Source organism: Ailuropoda melanoleuca, chromosome 14 (genome assembly GCF_002007445.2).
Source record: "Ailuropoda melanoleuca isolate Jingjing chromosome 14, ASM200744v2, whole genome shotgun sequence".
Taxonomy (NCBI): Eukaryota; Metazoa; Chordata; class Mammalia; order Carnivora; family Ursidae; genus Ailuropoda; species Ailuropoda melanoleuca.
In genome coordinates, this window is record NC_048231.1 from 7,454,587 (window position 1) to 7,460,608 (window position 6,022).

The following is a 6,022-nucleotide window of genomic DNA, read 5'->3' on the forward strand; positions in this document are numbered from 1 at the left end:
CTTGCATCCTAAGTGAATCCCCTTTAGTGACCTGTACCCATCTCTCGATGTCCCACCAACCCTCTGTTCAGGACCCTCAAGAGAAAAGCTCTTGCCTCTCCCTGCTTCTGCCTCAGTTTCCCATGCACACTACGTCCTTTCTTGGCGATTCATGTGATCCAGATGTGACTGCAAATGTGCTAAACTGAGGGAGCTGAGGTGTACTGGATTGCCAGAAGCTGAAGCCGCTGAAGGAGAAGAGGGCAAACTCAGCTGGGGCGGGACAGAGGACAAGGAGAGGAGAGATCAGAAGGGAGGAAACCAGAAAAGCTGGAGGCAAACTAAACCAGTTTTCACAAGAATCCCAGGAGTCTGACCTGTGCCCAGACAAGAACAAAAGAAATGCCTTGATGGTTCTAGGTGTTCAGGACTGTTTGACTTGTCAGGAGGATGAAGAAAACCCACCAGAACTGTCTCCTTTTAGCAGCCAGATTTATTTAGCAGGAGTTCTATCTTCTAAGAGGGTAAAATCAAGTTGATATTAGGACTTGAACACAGACTTCTTGGATAATTAGGGAAATTATACCAGTGCTTTCAAAGGCACATATGTTTTCCTTCAAAGACCAATCTAAAACTCTGCATTTCCCATTCATTAATGACCCCATCGCTCATTCACCAGAGCTGGGCACTGAGGGGAATTCAGAATTGCAGAAGACTCAGCTCCTACCTTCAGTTTTCTTCTAGAAAATGTTTGTTGAGCATCCACTATATGTCAGGATGGAATCCATAGTAGAATTCAAAACTAGAGCACAATTTCTTACCTCAAGGAGCTTCTGGTCTAGTTAATTTGGTAATAAAGTGTCTTCCCATATTCTAAACATTGACTGGAACAGATATTATATATTTTTCTTTCCTGTGATTTTTAAAAAAGATTTTATTTCATTATTTATTTGAGATAGCAAGAGCGAAAGCAAGAGAGAGCGCGCGCACGAGTGGAGGGAAGGGGCAGAGGCCGGGAGCCCACCTCTGAGGTCGATCCCAGAGTCCTGGGATCATGACCTGAGCGGAAGGCAGATGCTTAACTGACTGAGCCACCCAGGTGCCCTGTTTCCTGTAATTCTGTCAGTTTTCTGGCCCTTCTTGGGAGAATAAATCCTCTGAATTTATTCTAGAAACTTGCCAGTTCAGCTCTGAGCTCAGTGTTTATGACTGAGAGAGGAAAAAAATGGTCTGTTTCCGTATCTCTCTCCTACAGGTTTAACAATGCACCTGGCTGGATCAGAACATCCACTTTGTTCTCCAAATGAAGTGTTACACACACTGAGTCATTTTTCTGGCTTTTTAAAAAGCTCAGTTCAACCTTCCAATTTCCCACCTTTCTCTTCCACCTGCTTTGTTTAATAATTAGGCTATTTAATAAATGCTTTTCATGAGAAGGAGGGGGAGGAAGATAGCAATTGTTAGGGTTTACAAGTCCCTGGGGGGAATACAGCCGCTGCCTCTGCCAGAGTCATCACATTCTGGGTTGTTCTCTGGACATCTTGCTCAGTGAAAGGGCCAGAGGCCTTTCCTGCTTCAGGGCCCAGGCTTGACTGACCTGGGGTCATTCTGTCTCCAACGGCCCTGCCAAGGAACCCGGTTTGGCTCCTGTCTCTTAGCCTCCTTGCTGTTCCTGCTCCCAGTTTACCTTTCATCTTACTTGGAGCTTTTACTAACGGCAGATAAGCACTGCTTTTCAAGTGCATACTGGGTTCGGAAAATCAAGATCAGCTTAGACTGGGAGTAGGCAAAGAAACAACTCCAGGCCCGCCTGTGACGATCCAGATGACTCAGGAGGCCCCACTGGAAAAAGCACAGCTCAGTAGCAGGGCACCCCTGGCAGAGAGGTGGGGAGGGCCTACCCGTAGACAAGAGAGAGATGGAGACAGAGAGATAGGGACAGAGCCAGAGACAGGGAAAGACAGTGGGGGGTAGGGATGGGTGTTTAAGTGCTTCAGGCTACACAACTTGGCGACAAGAGCACTGGTTTTGGAATCATAGACATGTGGGTTCAGGTTCCCACTAGCTATATGACCTTAGGCAAGTGACTTACCTTCTCTAGCTTCCATTTCCCCATCTATAAAATGGAGCTAATAATACCTATCTTGCACAGTCATTGAAAGAACTAGTAATAAAATGTCAAGTTTCTGTGCATGCAACAGGCACGCAATAAGTGGTAGCTGTAGTTATTTATTGAGTACCTTTTTTTTTTTTTAAGAGAGAGAAAGCACACATGCAGGTGAGGGAGGGATGAGGGAAGGGACAGAGGGAGAGGGAGAGAGAATCTTAAGCAGGCTCCACACTCAGCTTGGAGCCCGCCTCGGGGCTTGATCTCATGACCCTGACATCATGACGTGAGCAGAAATCAATGCTTAACCACCTAAGCGCCCTATTGTGTACTTTTTATGTATTAGATACTTAGCTAGATTTGTGGGCTGTGGGTAGGAAGTATGCTGTTGACAAGTAGGATTGACGAGTGAATGGCCCTTAGGGGCTTTCTCTGGGGTGGCTTGGCAATGGGCTAGCTCCCTCTTCTCCAACAGGAGGAGCTGGCTGTACCCAACCTCAATTTCCTATGGGACTAGGAGACCTCAAGGCCTCTAGCTGGACATTTCAAGCAGTTCCTTAAGCAGTGGACCCCTAAACTCATACTGCTTAGTATCTGAACCCCAAAATACTCCTCCCTTTGCCCCCTGCCCAGAAAAGCTCCTCTCAAGCTGACCTATGAAACGGAAGAGCAACAAGGGATTTCTCCTCAGGAGCACTGCCCTCTGGTATGTCCAGCTGCATCCCAACCTGACCCTGCCTCTCTAGCAGAACCAGGGAGAACAGAGACCTGCATACCTGCCCCTTTCTTGAGTTTCACCTGTACCAGTGATGCTACTAGTACTGAGTCCTTTGCCAGAGCAGAAAGGTAGCCTCTTTCTAGAAAACAAAAACTCTCATGCTATGTGATAAGTACTATGATAGAGTTATTTCGCGTGGTCTGATTGGGGTGCAGAGGAGAGGCATCTAATTGCCTTTTGGAGAAGGTGTTACTTGAGCTAACTTTGAAGGCATAGTTGGCTTGCCAGATGTTGGGTGTTCATGGGGAGGGGCATTCGGTTTAAAGAAAATAGGATATACAAAGCATGGAGGCAAGAGAGAACTCTAAGTTCTGTTTGCTCAGAGTTGCATGAGAAGTGATGTGATCAGAGATGATGCTGGGAAGGTAGACAAGTCTTTGAGGGTTGTGCTGAGAATTTGGAATTTATTTTGGAGGTGATGGAGAGTCACCAAAGTACTTGAGGCAGATGGGCATTTTGGAAAGACCATTTTGCAAGGCTACGTGTGGCATGGTTTCAGAGGAGCAAGGCTAGAGGCAGCTGCCACGACCCAGGGAAGAGGTGTTGGTTGTCCCAATGCAGGTGGAGCAAGGGGAATACAGGAGGGACCACGTGAGAAAGAGGATTCTAGACATAGCATGTCAAAACGATAACAGAATTTAGTAATCTTTAATTCTTTCTTTTATAGCTGAGGAAATTGAAGACCAAAGAGACTACACAATATCTGCAAATTGAATCTCCTTGCACCCAAACCCTCTGTTTTCTAAGGAATTTCCCAGATGTTTAGGAAGACTGTCTTGTTTTTCAGGGTCCACTTCTCTAGGTACGTTATTCTTGGTCTTTGGAAGTGTATGGGTGGGGGAGGGGCAGGGGACTTCTAGTGAAAATTACATTAGAAAAGGAGCCAACTGGGGGAGTCTTTTTCCTTCGTCTAGTGGTCTCTCAAAGCATCCTTCATTTTAGAGGGATGTGGGGCTTATCTGCAGAGCCTCAACCTCTAGTGTGTTCATTTGTTTGTGGAAGAATTGACGAACAGTGCTGTTCCCTAGCAGAGAAAGCACACCCAATTTGTTCATACTTGCGGATGCCACAGGAGTGACCCTACAATTCAATCTGGTGCAGTGACCGTGGGATACCGACAAAGTCTGATTGGTCACCCCGTGTGCTTCTGAGCTCCGACAAGCAGCAGTTCATCATTTCTATAGAGCAAAGCTTGAGGTATGTCCATGAAATACCCCTCCGATATAGCTATTGTTAGTCTCATTGAACAGAGAGGGAAACCGAAGCCCGGAGAGCTTACGATTGTGCCTTTGGACACCTGTAAGTAAGCAGCAATGCTGCTGTCCAAATGCAAAAGGGCCAGACTCGAATGCCCTATTCTTCCTGCTAGCATTACCTCCCTGGAAAAGGGCACAGGACTTGCCATCATTTTCTGTGTTTGCTCTAACATGTGAGGCTGGGGCTGTCTGCTAAGCTGGCCCGAGAAAACCTATGTAAAGCTTGATGCTTTTGATCCTCTGACTTGGACATGACTGGACCACCTTTGGATGAGTTTGAGCCATTGTCAGAGACAGAAGATAACTTTTTTGGACAACACAGCTCTCATGCTAGCCCTGGGCAAGCATTGAGTTTGTATAGGGCCAGGGGGACAAAACTACTGGAGCGGGGTCCTCGCCTTCCTGTCAGAGTCCTTCTCTCTTCTAAGGCCTGTCTTCCAAATACAGTACAACCGAGACCTTTACAACATGATGACCACCTTTCTTCCCTTGAGTGAGGGTGAGAAAAAGAAATGTTCACACTAATTTGCTATCCTTTTTCTTTTTTCACCCCAGATTATTTATCTATCTATTATTCTATTGACCTACCTACCTATTATTGAGGTATAATTGATATATAACATTATATTAGTTTCAGGTATATAACGTAATGATTTGGTATTGGAATACATTGTGGAGTGAGCACCACAAAAAGCTTTTTTCTTAAATGTTCCTTATTATAATGTTTAATTATAAAATATTATGTAATATGAGTATTATAAATATGTAACGAATAACATAAAAATAATGCTCCACAAAAAATATTTGTGTCTGTGAGTATAGGTACACAAATAAAGCTATCTCTATACATATATAGCCATACTCGGTTTTTTTTGCGTAAATGGGTTCACACTGTACAAACTATCTTGCAATTTTTTTCAGTTGTCAAATAAACTGAAATTCTTCATAAGATAATACTGAAGGGTTTCCTTGACTGCACGTTCTGGAGAACTTCAGTACATCCACTGTTTCCTGATGGCTCATGATAGTCACTCACCTTGATAAGGTTTGTGTACAACAGGATCAAATAAAATCACGTATCCAAGGGTGTTTTACAAACTGTACGGTGCTGTACTAACGATAATGATATCAAAATATCATATGCGGTGTGAGGACTACGTTTATGCAGAAGTGGATCGGATGCTTCTCATAATGTTCTTGTGTCATGGCTGAGGAGACATGTCTGCACTTTGGATGGGGGAAGGGCAAACGCTGCGGTTGACAACATGGTTGGTCCTGCCTGCTGTCAAGAGCCCACCAAGGAAGGAGCCTGTAAAGCCTCTGGCTGCCTTTATCTGTCGCTGTCCCTCAAACCACCCAGGTGATTAATCTGAGGAGATTTTCTAAGCATATCTGTTAAACCACAAGGCCATAGTCACAATGGGAGCAGGGAATCCTCCCAATTTCCCCTGGGAGCCCAGAATCTGAGGGCAGCCTTCACTGCCACACAAGGAGAGTTGACTTGGTGGAAAACATGGGAGCCAATGTAGCATCTTCTTAACTTCTTAAAACATCGCTTGAAAAACTTCAAATCTCCTTTAGGTTCAATCAAACACTNAGTTGACTTGGTGGAAAACATGGGAGCCAATGTAGCATCTTCTTAACTTCTTAAAACATCGCTTGAAAAACTCCAAATCTCCTTTAGGTTCAATCAAACACTTACTTCTCTCGGCTTCCAGCTGACAGCTTGAACAAAACCAAATTGGTGGTTGGCTGGTTGGGGTTTTTTTTGTTTTTTTTTTCCACCTAATGACAAGCCTGCCTTAGAACTATTTGACCATTCTTCAGCTCCCAATACTGTGTGTCTATAGATAAACAGGCATATATATTATCTACTTTTGTTTACTTCTCCCCAAATGGAAG

The 6,022-nt window shown here is 44.6% G+C and overlaps 1 long non-coding RNA gene across 2 annotated transcripts in view; it reads left to right on the forward strand.

Annotated features, from left to right (window-relative positions):
• Positions 1–5,459, forward strand: part of LOC105234863 — a 147,035-nt gene extending 141,576 nt beyond the window's left edge. Inside the window, exons 11-13 of one of the 2 annotated variants that reach the window (XR_004620424.1) lie at positions 3,532–3,666; positions 3,893–4,061; positions 5,042–5,459. This is a non-coding gene — a long non-coding RNA (uncharacterized LOC105234863). Of the gene's footprint in view, positions 1–3,531; positions 3,667–3,892; positions 4,952–5,041 lie in introns of those variants that run through there. The other variant, XR_004620423.1, reaches the window with a different exon arrangement.
• Positions 5,460–6,022: the final 563 nt, after the last annotated feature.